Genomic DNA, 17881 nt, shown 5'->3' with positions numbered 1-17881 from the left:
AGAGAATCAGATATTGAAAACTAGTGGGATTTGATTACAGGACTTCGACAGGACTGGGGGAAACAGAGACTCCACTCTTGGAGGGTACACACAAAGTAGTGTGCACATCAGGACACAGGGGAAGGAGCAGTGACCCCAGGGGAGACTAAAGCAGACCTACCTGCTAGAGTTGGAAGGTCTCCTGAAGAGGCAGGGGGTGAAAGTTGTGCACTGTGGGGACAAAGACACTGGCAGCAGAAGTTCTGGGAAGTACTCCTTGGCATGAGCCCTCCCATAGTCTGTCATTAGCCCCACCAAAGAGCCCAGGTAGGCTCCAGTGTTGGGCCACCTCAGGCCAAACACCCAACAGGGAAGAAACCCAGCCCCACCCATCAGCAGTTAAATGGATTAAAGTTTTACTGAGCTCTGCCCACCAGAGCAACAGTCAGCTCTACCCACCACCAGTCTCTCCCATCAGGAAACTTACACAAGCCTCTTAGACAGCCTCATCCAACAGACGGCAGACAGAAGAAGCAAGAAGAACTACAATCCTGTAGCCTGTGGAACAAAAACCACATTCACAGAAAGATAGACAAGATGAACAGGCAGAGGGATATGTACCAGATGAAGGAAAAGATACAACCCAAGAAAAACAACTAAATGAAGTGGAGATAGGCAATGTTCCAGAAAAAGAATTCAGAATAATGATAGTAAAGATGATTCCGGACCTCGGAAAAAGAATGGAGGTAAAGATTGAGAAGATGCAAGAAATATTTAACAAAGACCTAGAAAAATTAAAGAGCAAACAACCAGATGAACAATACGGTAACTGAAATGAAAACTACACTAGAAGGAATCAATAGCAGTGCTATTGATTATGGCAGAAGAACGGATAAGTGAGGCAGAAGAATGGATAAGTGACCTGGAAGACAGAAAGGTAAAAATCCACTGCTGCAGAAGAGAATAAAGAAAAAAGAATGAAAAGAAATGAAGACAGCTTAAGAGATCTCTGAGACAACATTAAACACAACAACATTTGCATTATAGGGGTCCCAGAAGGAGAAGAGAGAGAGAAAAGATGCAAGAAAATATTTGAAGAGATTATAGATGAAAAATTCCCTAACATGGGAAAGAAACCAGCCACCCAAGTCCAGGAAGTACAGTGAGTCCCATACAGGATAAACACAAGGAGAAACATGCCGAGACACACAGTAATCAAATTGGCAAAAATTAAAGACAAAGAAAAATTATTGAAAGCAACAAGGGAAGAATGACAAATAACATACAAGGGAACTCCCATAAGGTTAACAGCTGATTTCTCAGCAGAAACTCTACAAGCCAGAAAGGAGTGGCATGATATACTTAGAATGATGAAAGGGAAGAACCTACAACCAAGATTACTCTACCCAGCAAGGATCTCATTCAGATTCGATGGAGAAATCAAAAGCTTTACAGACAAGCAAAAGCTAAGAGAATTCAGCACCACCAAACCAGCTCTACAACAAATGCTAAAAGAACTTCTCTAAGTGGGAAACACAAGAGAAGAAAAAGACCTACAAACACAAACCCAAAACATTTAAGAAAATGGTCATAGGTACATACATAGCAATAATTACCTTAAACGTGAATGGATTAAATGCTCCAATCAAAAGACACAGGCTTGCTGAATGGATACAAAAACAAGACTCCTATATATGCTGTCTACAAGACACCCACTTCAGACCTAAGGACACATACAGACTGAAAGTGAGAGGATGGAAAAAGATATTCCATGCCAATGGAAATCAAAAGAAAGCTGGAGTAGCAATACTCATATCAGATAAAATAGACTAAAATAAAGAGAGTTACAAGAGACAAGGAGGACACTACATAATGATCAAAGGATCAATCCAAGAAGAAGATAAAACAATTATAAATATATATGCACCCAACATAGGCACACCTCAATACATAAGGCAACTGCTAACAGCTATAAAAGAGGCAAATGACAGTAACAATAATAGTGGGGGACTTTATAACACCTCACTTACACCAATGGACAGATTATACAAATTGAAAATGAAAATAAATAAGGAAACAGAAGCTTTAAATGACACAATAGACCAGATAGATTTAATTGATATTTATATACATTCCATTCAAAACCAGCAGATTACACTTTGCTCTCAAGTGTGCATGGAACATTGTCCAGGATAGATCACATCTTGGGTCACAAATCAAGCCTCAGTAAATTTAAGAAAATTGAAGTCATATCAAGCCTCTTTTCTGACCACAACACTATAAGATTAGAAATGAATTACAGGGAAAAAAATATAAAAAACACAAACACATAGAGGCTAAACAACACGTTACTAAATAACCAAGAGATGACTGAAGAAATCAAAGAGGAAATCAAAAAATACCTAGAGACAAATGACAATGAAAATACGACGAACCAAAACCTATGGGATGCACCAAAAGCAGTTCTAAGAGGGAAGTTTAGAGCTACACAAGCATACTTCAAGAAACAAGAAAAATCTCAAATAAACCATCTAACCTTACACCTAAAGGAACTAGAGAAAGAAGAACAAAATCCAAAGTTAGCAGAAGGAAAGAAATCATAAAGATCGAGCAGAAATAAATGAAATAGAAGCAAAGAAAACAATAGCAAAGATCAATAAAACTAAAAGCTGGTTCTTTGAGAAGATAAACAAAATTGATAAGCCATTAGCCAGACTCATCAAGAAAAAGAGGGAGAGGACTCAAATCCATAAAATTAGAAATGAAAAAGAAGTTACAACAGACACTGCAGAAATACAAAGCATCCTAAGAGACTACCACAAGCAAATCTATGCCAATAAAATGGACAACCTGGAAGAAATGGAAAAATTCTTAGAAAGGTATAACCTTCCAAGACTGAACCCGGAAGAAATAGAAAATATAAACAGACCAATCAAAAGCACTGAAATGATACTGTGATTAAAAACCAACAAACAAAAGCCCAGGAACAGATGGCTTCACAGGTGAATTCTATCAAACATTTAGAGAAGAGCTAACACCCATCCTTCTCAACCTGTTCCAAAAAATTGCAGAGGAAGGAACACTCCCAAACTTATTCTATGAGGCCACCATCATCCTGAAAACAAAACCAGAGAGAGATACTACAAAAAAAAAAAAAAAAAAGAGAAAATTACAGACCAATATCACTGATGAATATACATGCAAAAATCCTCAACAAAATACTAGCAAACAGAATCCAACAACACATTAAAAGGATCATACACCATGATCAAGTGAGATTTATCCTAGGGATACAAGGATTCTTCAATATATGCAAATCAATCAATGTGATACACCATATTAACAAACTGAAAAATAAAAACCATATGATCATCTCAATAGATGCAGAAAAACTTTTGACAAAATTCAACACCCATTTATGATAAAAACCCTCCAGAAAGTGGGCATAGAGGGAACCTACCTCAACATAATAAAGGCCATATAAAACAAACCCACAGTAAACATCATTCTCAATGGTGAAAAACTGAAAGTCTTTCCTCTAAGGTCAGGAACAAGACAAGGATGTCCACTCTCACCACTATTACTCAACACAGTTTTGGAAGTCCTAGCCACAGCAATCAGAGAAGAAAAGAAATAAAAGAATACAAATTAGAAAAGGAGGAGTAAAACTGTCACTGTTTGCAGATGACACGATACTATACATAGAGAATCCTAAAGATGCCACCAGAAAACTACTAGAGCTAATCAATGAAGTTGGTAAAGTTGCAGGATATAAAATTAATACACAGAAATCTCATGCATTCCTATACACTAATGATGAAAAATCTGAAAGAGAAATTAAGGAAAAACTCCCATCTACCATTGCAACAAAAAGAATAAAATACCCAGGAATAAACCTACCTAGTTAGACCAAAAACATGTATGCAGAAAACTATAAGACACTGGTGAAAGAAATTAAAGATGACACCAACAGATGGAGAGATATACCATGTTCTTCGATTGGAAGAATCAATATTGTGAAAATCACTATACTACCCAAAGCAACCTACAAATTCAATGTAATCCCTATGAAATTACCAATGGCAATTTTTACGGAACTAGAACAATAAATCTTAAAATTTCTATGGAGACACAAAAGACCTCGAATAGCCAACGCAGTCTTGAGGGAAAAAAACGGAGCGGGAGGAATCAGACTACCTGACTTCAGACTATACTACAAAGCTACAGTAAACAAGGCAATATGGTACTGGCACAAAAACAGAAACATAGATCAATGGAACAAGATAGAAAGCCCAGAGATAAATCCACGCACCTATGGTCAACTAATCTATGACAAAGGATGCAATGATATACAATGGAGAAAAGACAGTCTCTTCAGTAAGTGGTGATGGGACAACTACATGTACAAGAATGAAATTAGAACACTCCCTAACACCATACACAAAAATAAACTCAAAATGGATTCAAGACCTAAATGTAAGACCGGACAGTATAAAAGTCTTAGATGAAAACATAGGAAGAACACTCTTTGATATAAATCACAGCAAGATCTTTTTTGATCCACCTCTAGAGTAATGGATATAAAAACAAAAATAAACAAATGGGACCTAATGAAACTTCAAAGCTTTTGCAAAGCAAAGGAAACCATAAAAAAGACCAAAAGACAACCCTCAGAATGGGAGAAAATATTTGCAAATGAATCAACAGACAAAGGATTAATCTCCAAAATATATAAACAGCTCATGCAGCTCAATATTAAAGAAACAAACAACCCAATCCAAAAATGGGCAGAAGACCTAAATAGACATTTCTCCAAAGAAGCCATACAGATCGCCAAGAAGCACATGAAAAACTGCTCAACGTCACTAATTATTAGAGAAATGCAAATCAAAACTATAATGAGGTATCACCTCACACAAGTTAGAATGGGCATCATCAGAAAATCTACAAACAACAAATGCTGGAGAGGGTGTGGAGAAAAGGGAACCCTCTTGCACTGTTTGTGGGAATGTAAATTGATACAGCCACTATGGAGAACAATATGGAGGTTCCTTAGAAAACTAAAAATAGAGTTACCATATGACCCAGCAATCCCACTACTGGGCATATACCCAGAGAAAACCATAATTCAGAAAGACACATGCACCCCAATGTTCATTGCAGCACTATTTACAATAGTCAGGTCATGGAAGCAACCTAAATGCCCATCGACAGATGAATGGATAAAGACGATGTGGCACATATATACAATGGAATATTACTCAGCCATAAAAAGGAACGAAATTGGGTCATTTGTTGAGATGTGGATGGATCTAGATACTGTCATACAGAATGAAGTAAGTCAGAAGAGAAAAACAATATCGTATATTAACGCATGTATGTGGCACCTAGAAAAATGGTAGAAATGAAACGGTTTGCAGGGCAGAAGTTGAGACACAGATATAGAGAACACATGTATGGACACCAAGGGGGGAAAGCCACGGGGGTCGTGGGGATGGTGGTGTGATGAATTGGGTGATTGGGATTGACATATATACATTGATGTGTATAAAATTGATGACTAATAAGAACCTGCTGTATAAAAAAAAAAAAGAATTTCTCACAGAATGACTCTTTGGAGAGAATACAGACATTATAGAGTAAGAATTTGCATGCATTTTTTGTAGAAACATTTAAAAAGTCAAAGTATAGCTGATTATAGTATATTAGTTCATTTATAATTTATTATAATATATTAGTTTCAGGTGTACAACATAGTGATTCAATTTTTTTAAAAAATTATACTCCATTTAAAGCTATTACAAAATAATGGCTATATTTTCCTGTGCTGTACAGCATATCCTTACTGTTCATTTATTTGATACATAGTAGTCTGTATCTCTTAATCCCTTCCCTCTACTTTGCCCCTCCCCCCTCCTCACTGGTAACCACTAGTTTGTTCTCCATATCTGTGTACACACATTTTTAAATGTTTGTATTTTAGTGGATGTGCTCAAAAGGTCAAAATATTAAAGTACTCCAATAAAAAATAAGTGACATCAATAATCACAGCTCTGCAACAGTATAACAGTGTCTCTTGCAAAAGCATCCATAGTAAACCCAGTGGTCATTAGTTAACCCTTGGGAACCATGTAACTGTTTAAGTAAAATTATTTACTACGCTGAGTATGCTCTATTGTATTTTCTTGGATGCTTCAGATTACCCACCACCTTTCCTTGGTGCCACCCTGATGATGTGGCACGTCTCTAATATCCTGTTCATGTCAGGTTGTACTTTGTTCCACTGGTACTGCATGAGATACTCAATCTAATGCTCCAGCTCACAGGTATCACCATAATAGCCCGTTTCCTCAGTTTTAGCAAAAATACATTTTACATATCAATAAAAATTTCAGTGCATTTTTGTATGTTGTCTTTTACAATGTGAAGATGGGTAGGTAAGGCATTTGTCCTAAAATGGTGCCTGACCTAGTAAGTACAATAATATATATGTGTCGGCTTAAGAAAATATTAAGATAGTGAGTTACGGTTTAGGAAACAACAGTGGCAGTTGTGGTGTAACAAGGAAAGTAGAAAGGGTAAAGATAAGAATGTATAACTATCTTTCCAGTTCAGTCTCTTGGACCCAGGGATTTAAGTATAACTTACTTCTAACAGGGAACACTCTCATATGAAAGTGAAAATTAAACAATTCTAATGAGTTTGGTGTCAAATTCAAATGAGTATTGATGTCAAATCTTGCAAAAATGGCAAAATGATATGAGCCTGCTTAGGATATTACTGCTTAAAGATGTGGCAATTGTAATCAATAATAACCATGTTTTATCTGTAAAACCTTGAGGGTCAGAGCAATTTAACAGATAAAAATAGAAGCAATACCTGAATTACTTCCCAGTGTTAATAGTCTTTCCTTGCTTTAGGTTTTCAATCTTTAAGGCAAACCTTATCTACAACCCAGATCCATACTGTCCAATACAGTAGACACCAGTTACACATGGCTAGTAGCTACCACACGGGACAGCACAGATATTAGAACAGTCCATCATTGCAGAAAATTGGATTATACTATACCTGTAGTCAAGAGCACCATTCATTAGGGCTCAGTGCTAAGTGGGTTTAATTATTTCTAGAATTTTCCTAACAGAGGCATATAAACATTAGATCAAAGAAGATAAGGAGGAAACGTAGTAATTTTAATATATTTTTCCCTATTGTTACATTTAAAGGACAAATGTTCACAATAATGTATTTATTTCCCTATTATTTTTAGTTAATGGTTTGGCTGCGTGAGATGGGAGGGTGTTGGAGGTCATGGAGAGGACGTGACTGCGGCTTGACTGGCTAGAGGAATCAGGGCAACAGAGGTTTTTCATCCCTCCTCCATCTTTGGAATGTTCTGCCTGTCTTTCTCACAGCTGAGCTGTTTTCAAGGATGAAGCCTTGAGAGAGCAATGAGTTGAGACCACCTGGACTAAATGTGTGGCTGAACCCAGTTAAGGCTTCTGTACAGCCTCTTAAGATTCTGGCAGCAGATGTGGAGATCTCCTCATCTTGTAGCCACCAACACAAGCCTAGTGTATTAGTTCCCATGCTTATTAAAGCTGCCCCCTGCCAATCTGGAGTGGTCTCCTCTTTCCTTACCCTCTGTGTATGGGGCCAGTTTTGGATCTCACCCGGGAATTCCCAAGGTTGGGAACCAAGAGAAGGTTCATTCTGAAATACTGCTAGAGTACCTAGGACCCAGAGGATGATGGATCCCAGGGGGTTCACCTGGAAACTTGTGTGAAGATTATACAGCTTCAAAGAAGGGTACTGAGAGTGAGTTACAAAGATTACCAGGATTCATGATGTATTTGTGTGTAACATCTACTCAGGTAACTCGTCTTGCAAGAGTTAAACTTTCATTAGGACAATAATCAGTGCTGTATTTCCAGGTCCATGGGAAACAGCTTGCTCTGCTATAGAAGCACTAGATAAAATGATCAGCAGCTACTCCCACATACAATGCAGAGAGTCCTCAAGAGCTGATTATTTGGTACTGATGTTATCTAGTACAAGAAGGCAACAATAATTATCAGCATCTATCAAATGTTACAACAACCTGGAAAAGTAAGTAATCTTATTCCCATTTTACATATTGGAAACTGAAGTTCATGAAGTTTAAGTAACTTGCCCAAGGTCTCATAGCTAGGAAATGAATTCAAGATTTGTAAAAAAAAAAAAAAAAAAGAAGGTGGGGGGAGTGTGGGCAATTTTTCCTTCCATATCATAATGACTTCCCAGTCATGCCAAGCAACTTTTCCTTAGGAATTCAGACCTCCTTCTGCTGCCAGTTATGTTATTTTGAGATATCTTGCATCAATAGATTGAAGATAAGCACCTTTCAAAAGCTGAAGGGATCATACACACAGAATTGTTTTCCTGCACCATGCTATTCCTCATCAACACTTAGCTGTAAGCCACAGGGAACGCCAAGAGAAGTAGCTGTGGTGCTGCTGTTTGGCATGTTAATAGACACCTATATAAAAAAAAGAACTTGGAGAAGCATTGTTACTTCTCACTCCATCTGCCTTTCCTAACCCACCTTTCTTTTCTAGGTTACAAGTCAGTCATCCAAGACCGGTGCTCAGAAAGCAACCTTTCTGCCCTTTCGTGGAGGCCACAGATCACATCTATGGCTGAGTTAGAGTAACAGTGAAGTAGGACAGCACAAAATCACGGAGAAATAGCGAACCAAGATCATGTGGCTCTCATTTCCCAGGCTCACAAGCTCCACGAACGCTCATGTAGAGCAGACTGACTGTAGATGTCACAGGAATGGAGACTCCCTCCTCTGTGAAGCTTATTTTTGAGCCTGCTGTGGTGAGGACAACTTGGCAGGCCTCACAGCAAGCACCAGCTCTGTTGTGTACTGTTGCATTCCTTTGTAGCTCACATTTTAGTTTCTGACACTAAAATCATTTTATTTGAACCAGAATAAGGTACCAAACTGGTTTTTCTTAGGCATGAGGCTGTTGTAAACTTCAAAGTGAGTTAAAGATCCTTGGAAAATTTTCTCACAAGCCAAAGACTCATTTTTTTTTCTCCTAGATTTTGAGCCCAGAACTCTACATGTATATTTCAGAAAACATGGTTTTTCTTTCTGACCGCTTCTGAAAGTTTGCCTTTAATGAACTCCTGTACAACTGTATAGTTCAGTATTACCCATGTGGCATGTGTCTGAAAAATTTCTACTGAGCTGTAACATGAGATGTTGTATCATTCAACAGCAATAAAACAATAAACACAATAACTTATATGTGAAAGCTAATTTGCTATGTAGTAAATGTAATATGTTTTGATTCTATTGAAGTCTACTATGCAGTGTCTTGTGAAATCTTATCTGCAAAATGAATTTAAATTGTCTTAGAAGAGGGCTGACTAGAGGACTCTAAACTGGGGTAGCAATAATTGACAAAATTGTAAGGAGCAGCATACAGTCAGCGAGAATGAAGGCCATAGGTCCTGGCAGACTGGAGAGGGCAGTGGGTTGAGGAAAAAGGAAGGAAGGGAGGGTGTGTGACTTATCTAAATGTCACAAAGAAGCTAATGGTAGAGCAGATTTCCAATATTTCATTCTCCCCTATCTCTAACCATGACCACCATCATTTTTGTTTGCTTTTTGGAAGCCATTCTCTCTGCCTTTCTCACAGCCTACTGTGATATTCTTCCACACCTTCCAGATATACACCCAAGAGGTAAGGACCCCAAATCTCTCCTACCTGTCCTGACCTGGTGGTTACACATATGACCGTCCATCACTACTGAGTCAGTTAAAGGACATCAGTGGCATATGCTGAAGATCCAGTCAGAGAGAAACACCAGGACATCTGAAAAGCATGTAAATTGAGAGCACATTTGTATTAACCACTATTTAGTTTCATTAGAAAACAGCTATTTCCAGCACACTCTACTCCGGTCATTTTGTATCTGCATCAGAGCCTCACAGACTGTGAAAGATTGCCCAAGAGATGCATTCCACCTGGGGCACTATTTTGAATTAAAGTACTAGAGGTCACACAGCTCTGATTTACCATAAACCACATGCCCTCCGTGCAAGAATTTTACATGGTAAGGATTTATTTTTACCATTTACAAAAAGAGTTTATGGATTTTTACCCAATTGACATATTCAGGCTCAGCTATGTTGCAAACTGCATTTTAACTTTTTGTGATTAGAGCTAGTAAATAGCTCAAATAGCCAAGGTCAGTTTATGAACAACGGTTAAGTAAATAACTAAATCCATCACTTTCCTAGCGAGTGCTCAATGAGTGTTAGCTGAGTAGTGCACACAGTGCCTCCTTCAGGTGATGCTCCTTCAAGGACCTATCCAAGTAGTAGGACCCAGTTCTCTCTGGTTCCTCACTGGTGACCTGAAAGATAGAAGGCTTTCATTAAAAGTTTGTGTAATGAGCGTATTCCCCAGCCTTGCCCCAATAACTCCTCAGCAGCTACTAAACCTTCAATACTTACTACCAGGATCTCCTGAAGGGAGAAGCTTGGGGTGGACACTACCTGAACCAGAATCCCCATCAATGTCCTTCTCACTCTGGCATCACCTCTCCCAGACACCTCTTTACCTGGGACCACAGCCCCAGAGAAACCTGAGCAACCTGGAGAATAGGCAACTAGACGGGTAAAGTGGTGAGTTGCTCTGCTCCTGGAATTGCTGGGCAAGGAAGTGAGCTTGGAACCCTTCCATTTCCCACCTAATCAATGAGGGAACATTTCCAGTTCTCTTCAGCTTTTGTGTCTCGCTGAGGGAAGTTGGGGGAGGGTTGTGGAGACACAGTCAAAAGAGTCAGGCCTTCAATGAAATATTTTGGAAACTCTGCATACAAGGATGGGAGTAGAGAGGTGGGCGGGGGAGAGTTATACCACTGGAGAAGGATGATAACCCCTTTGGAGGCCACCGCCAAGAGAGACAGACCCACTAACAGGCTGAGACTTACTCAAAAGTTGATAGAATACTCCCTCTTCTTCACACCTTTCCATCACACCAAGTTGGTTCCAGTATAATAACAGTGAATTAAAGCTGAAAGAGCTGTAGGACACAGAGTTTCTCTGAGTGGAGTGCACAGGAAAGCCTGAGAGCCTAGAGAGGAGACAAAAGCAAGGCCACTAGAAGGCTTTAAAGCTTTTAATACCTACACCTACAACACATATCAAACACAGTCCAACTTATCACCAGATTAACACAAATTCTCATACTATCCCTGTTTTCCTCAGTCCTATTATATAATTAGCATGTCTGGCTTACAACAAAAAATTGTAAGTGTTGCCAAAGATCAGAAAAGGCAGTCTGAAAAGACAAAACAATCATCAGAACCAGATGCAGATATGACTGTAATTACCAGATTTATCAGATATTTATCATATTATTAGATATGACAGGTGCTAGAATTATCAGACCATTTAAGATATTGAATTTAAAATAATTATGATTAATATGTTAAATATTCTAATGGAAAAAGTAGCATGTAAGAACAGAGGTGTATTATAGGCAGAGAGATGGAAACTCTAAGAAAGAATCGAAAGGAAATGCTAGGAATCAAAAACACAGTAACAGAAGCAAAGAATTTCTTTGATGGGCTCATCAGTAGACTTGACATTGCTGAGGAAAGAATCAGTAAACTTGAAAATAGGTCAAGAGAAATACCCCTATGAAATGCAGAGAGAAAAAAGAATGAAAAAAAGAGAACATCTAAGAACTGTGGAACAATATCAAAAGATGGAACAAACATGCATTTTTAATACTGGGAGAAAAAAAGAACAGGACAGGAGAGATACTTGAGGCAATAATGGCCAGGAATTTTCCAAAATTAATAGCAGACCACACAACACAGACCAGGAAGCTCAGGATAAATACCAAAAACAAAACAAAACAAAACATAAATACCTATGAAAATAACCAACTAACCAAACAAAAACATCGTATTTAAACTGTAGAAAACCAAAGATAAAGAAAAAAACCTTAAAGGAAGTAAGGGTAGGTAGTGGGGTGAGAGGAAACACTTATAGACAAAGATAAGAATTACAGTATGACTTCTTGCAGGAATCATGGAGTGGGAGTGGGGTGAAAAGGAAGCTCAGACTCCCAAGTTCTTTGCACATTTTCCAAAAACTCCAGCTTCATGTACACCTACTTTTTCTAATATTTCTCATTCTAAAAGACCAATTCTTGATCCATGACTTGGGAACCCAAAATTAATATTAGTTTGAAACAGTCATGAATCCAATTTCCTTGTCTACAAAGTGGAAATAAAAATATCTTCCTCATTCACAGAAAGTTGTTACTATTTAGTAAAATAATAACACATATGAACTTATATAACCAGAGCATTGCCATTTGGTTAAACAGAACCTGCCATTTTATAATGACTATAATTAACTGAGGCATTTTTCTTATGAATAATGTGTTCCTTTGGTTGTAAGTAAAAAACAAAAAGTGTTTTTTTAAAACTAACAATAAATTTAAAAGGTGATATACTGGTTCACAAAAGTGAAAATTAACATTTCATGTAGGCCTCAGGCATGGTTTTATACCAGCTCTATTTCTCTATGATGACTCTCTCAGCTCTGCCCTCCTCAGTATATTGTCATCATTCTCAGGCCAGTTCTTCTCATGATGGCAAAGTGGCTGCTGTAGTTCCAGGATCCACATTCACATCACATATAAACCAGAAGGAGAGAGGGTGGAGCAAGGAATTTTCTTTCTAATAATCCCCCAGAAAACTTAAGTTTTATTGGAATAAATTGGGTCATATGCCCATTTGTGAAACAATTCTTCTACCCAGAAGGATGCCATGCATTGACTTACTTAAGTCTGAGCTTCTGGTGGCAAGGAGAATAGGTCACCTTCATTGGGTTACAACTATCATGACCATTCCTAAAGTGGGACAAGAAGTCAACTATATACCAAGTATATTGTACATTAAGAGATAGAAAAATAAAGATATGAGTGTTCTTATGAAAAGGGATGAGCAAAATGGATGGAGGAAAGACAACCAACAAATGTCTACTACACCAATAGAAAACACAATCTTAATAATTTAAAAATTCTGCCACATATTTCACTGGATATGGATAGATATCAAGTTACTTCAGATGAACTCAACTTCAAAACAAATGACTCCACAGAACTTTAAGAATCTCAGGCTCAAACACTACATTCCACAAAAATAGATGTATATGTAAAGACGTACAGCACAATTAAGAGAATTATGAGTTTTGTTGTTAAATATATCCTAAATATATCCTAAATAAATATATCCTAAATATCCTTGGATAAGTGGTACCAGAATGAAGTGTTCTATCACAAATACAAGTTCCTCAGGAAAGAAACAAGAAGCCATTGCGTAGTCTCTAACCCTAAATAGCACTCAGAAATGTTGGAGCAGGTCAAGTATGCATATTACAGTTGCATAAAATAGATGTAAAGGATTTTAAGGTGTATGCGATAGAAGTCCATAGACTCCTTATACAGAAATTTGTTTTCTTCTATAATCTGTTTAGATAACTTCCTTAGGAGAGGACAGGAAAGGGACAAAATAAGAGAAAAGACGCATAGATTTATTTTCCCCATGCTCAAATGGGAGTAACCCCAAAACAGAGCTCATCCCTTCTTTATGGATTAGTAAATGTTTTGGACATAGGGCAAGATCAGCATGTACTTAAGCATGTGGCACAACAAACATTGCAACAGAACACTCTGAATCATGGAACTTGGAGGCCTTTGTTCAGACCATTCTCTCTGCCCTGAAAGAAACCCCCTAGTGTCACTACTGCATCTCTCCTTTGCCCTATCAACACGTTCTCGAATCACCTCCTTCAGGAAGACCACACAGAGGCCCAGGACTTTTCAAATTCTCCTTCTTCCTGTTCCTCCCTCACAGCACTGCCAGAGTGTCATTGGTGTATATATGTCTTTCCTCCTCTAGAGGCTGAGCTTCTCTATGCCGCTGAATCAGTAGCACTTAGCACAAATTCACTTAGTAAATGCTCAGCTAGTATTTGTTGAAGTGAATTGGTGAAATGAAGTAACTTTAGCTTTAATGGCTGCTGCTTTGCTTGAGGCTTATTATTGTGTTTGATAGGAAGCAGCTTTTGACAGAATTATTTTGTGACCATGAATCCTTCTCTTCATTCCCCTCTCTTCCCTCTTCTTCACCCCCTTCCTCCTCCTCTATTACACATAATGAGCATCAGAAAATTCTAAGCATTCCTGAATACTGATATTTCAAGTGATTTGACCTTAGAATTTTGATGATAAAGTGTTTAATTTGGGGGGTCATATTAACTTAAAGACTGAGAATTTGGGGCTGCATATTTTGGGGCTGGCACCTAATCATTAATAGCTGTGAATTTTCTGAAATACTTGAAATTTTTTAATGAATACATGACTCACATGCATTTGAATTGCAACTAGTGGCTAAGAGCCACTAGTTTGATTTGATTCAATTGATTCAATTTGATTCAATTCCCAGCTTGGCCTCTAACCAGTTGTATGACCTTGAACAATTTACTTAACTTCTTGATGCTATTTCCTCATCTGTAACAGAGTTGTTGTGAAGATTTAATGAGATAATAAATATAGAGCATTTAGAATGTTTCTATATGTAATAAGTGCTCAATAAACATGAGCTTATATTTCTATTATAAAGTAAAATAACTGACTCCACACTACACTCAAAGTGTCACAATTTTGAAATGATGCTTGCATATTATATTGTTATTTTTGCTGAAACTTGAGTCATTTACATCTTCAGGATTTTTCATATTCAAATCTTTTTCATCTTGTTCTTTCCTCCATACATGCACTTATTAGATGGTTGATTAATGTTATTCATTCATTCATGGCAAGGCTACATATCAAAGTTTTTGCTCTAAATTTTCTGTCTTAAAGTGTAATCTCTCCCCCATCTTCTATCTCACTAGTACCTTGAGGGCTCTTGAGGAGTTGGGCACTTTCCCAACTCCTACCAAACACAGATAAAGATTCAAAGAATCCCTTGGTCAGAGAGGGAGACAGAAAGATTTGAAGGCATGCCAGCAAAGTCAGACACATATTGGCTCATTTAATCCATACAACAATCCTATGAGTGAGGCACTATTATTATCCCCATTTCACAAATGATGAAATTGAGGCAAAGAAGGATTAGGTAACTTGACTGAAGTCAAGCAGTTAGGAAGTGGAAGAGTTAGAAATCAAATCCAAGTGTTCAGACTCCTTAGCCATACAAATCCCTGTCCTGGAAGAACTCATGACACAGGCAGGAAAACAGACATAGCATGTGTAAGTGTTAAAATATGGAGTAAAAATGAGCTGTAGGAGCAGAGTGGAAGGCATGGCCAGCTAACAGTCTGAAGGAGCAAAGAATGTCATTGGGCAGAAGCAGCCAGTCCCATTTTGAAGGATGAATGGATTTCCCAGGGGGAGAAGGGCAAAAGGACACTGTGAGCTGCAGAAGCAATGTGTGCAAAGACTTGCTGGGATGGAAGTGCCAACTCTGTTTGAGGAATGCCAGAGGAGTTTCTGGGATGGACACACAGAAGGAGACATGTGGAGGATGTCTCTTGGGACAAGGCTGGCGTGATAGATTAGACTAAACTGCCTTGTACAAATGAGCTTCAGATTTTAGCCTGTAGGAAATTGTGGCACAGTGGAAGTTTTAAAAGTATGAGAGAAGCATAATCAGATTTGTATTTTGTAAAGAACTTTCTGAAATTGCAGAAGAATAAGGTATAAAGATATAGACAATAGGTAGGGATGGAGAGAGGTTATGAAACTGAGCATGACCGTGCAGAACCTTCCCAGGGACAGACCACTCCATGTTGCCTGCTTCTTGTTTATAGAAAAAGCTATAGACTTCTAGGCCTTCCCAGATTTCCAAACAGCAAACTCAAGCCATTAAAAAATAGAGAAGTAGAAAATGCAGAAACAAAGGAAAGTAGTCAAGCAAGAAAAATAATAATAGCTTAAACAACAGTTCAGCCATAAAACAGAGTCATAGGACCCCTAGTTCTTCCTCAAGAGATACGGATAACAATCTGATGCATGTCCTTGAGTTGTTTTACAGAAACCCAGACCCCACCTGATAGAAACTACTGACCAGAAGCACATAGACCCCAGACTGGTTGGAACCAGAGGACTGATGATTAAGATACCCAAAATCTCACCTTGTTACCTCACCAACAACCAATCAAAAAAACATCCATGAGGTGATCATGTGCTCTTGAACCTCACCCTTAAGATTGCTTTTAAAAATCTTTTCCCAAAAGCCATCAGGAAGTTCAGATCTTTTCAGCATTAACTACCTGTTCTGCTTGCTTGTCACCCTGCATATAAATGTTGTAATTTCCTTCCCTGTAACCTGATGTCAGTAGATTGGCTTTGCTGCACATCAGGCAAGCAAATCTGAGATTGGTTCATTAACAATAAGAGGTTGCATTCATCCAAATGAGAGCTGATCTGATGATGGTATAATTCAGGGTGTGGCAGTAGGCAATGGATTTTAAATGTCATCTTGTTGATTAAGCCTCCTAATACTAACTTGTAAGTTTGAATTCTAATTCTGTCCTATGAAATGCCTACAGATATCAACTATATGTTGTCTACAAACTTGAAATATTGTCTGATGACTTCACCTGGATCAATAATTAAAATATGTAACAAAAGGGGGCTTCCCTGGTGGGGCAGTGGTTGAGAGTCCACCTGCCGAGGCAGGGGACATGGGTTCGTGCCCTGGTCTGGGAAGAACCCACATGCCGCGGAGCAGCTAGGCCTGTGAGCCATGGCCACTGAGCCTGCGTGTCCAGAGCCTGTGTTCCACAACAGGAGAGGCCACAACAGTGAGAGGCCAACGTACCGCAGGAAAAAAAAACAAAACAAACAAAAACCAAAAAAAAATCCAAAAGGGACAAGGTGATCTGTGCGCAGAAATCATTTCTAATTTAGCATCAAACTCCTTTTCTCTCCACTGAGATACTTAGGAAAATGGACACATAATCAACTAATTTTAGAGTTTCAAATCCATCCTTAGATGCTGCCCCCTTTATTTTTTTAACATCTTTATTGGAGTATAATTGCTTTACAACGGTGTGTTAGTTTCTGCTTTATAACAAAGTGAATCAGTTATACATATACATATACCCCCATACCTCTCCCACCTTGCATCTCCCTCCCTCCCACCCTACGTATACCACACCTCTAGGTAGTCAAAACGGACTGAGCTGATCTCCCTGTGCTATGCAGTTGCTTCCCACTAGCTATCTATTTTACATTTGGTAGTTTATATATGTCAGTGTCACTCTCTCACTTTGTGCCAGCTTACCCTTCCCCCTCCCCGTATCCTCAAGTCCATTCTCTACTAGGTCTGCATCTTTATTCCCATCTTGCCACTAGGGTCTTCATGACAATTTTCATTTTGTTTTTCAGATTCCATATATATGTATTAGCATACGGTATTTGTTTTTCTATTTCTGACTTACTTCACTCTGTATGACAGACTCTAAGTCCATCCTCTTCACTACAAAAAACTCAAATTCGTTTCTTTTCATGGCTGAGTAATATTCCATTGTATATATGTGCCACATCTTCTTTATCCATTCATCTATTGATGGACACTTACGTTGCTTCCATGTCCTGGCTATTGTAAATAGAGCTTCAATAAACACTGTGGTACATGACACTTTTGAATTATGGTTTTCTCAGGGTATATGCCCAGTAGTGGGATTGCTGGGTCATATGGTAGTTCTATTTGTAGTTTTTTAAGGAACCTTCATACTGTTCTCCATAGTGCCTGTACCAGTTCACATTCCCACAAACAGTGCAAGAGTGTTCCTTTTCTCCACACCCTCTCC

The sequence above is a fragment of the Grampus griseus genome (assembly GCF_964374135.1).
Source record: "Grampus griseus genome assembly, chromosome: 8".
NCBI lineage: Eukaryota > Metazoa > Chordata > Mammalia > Artiodactyla > Delphinidae > Grampus > Grampus griseus.
Note: the sequence above shows the minus strand (reverse complement) of the source record.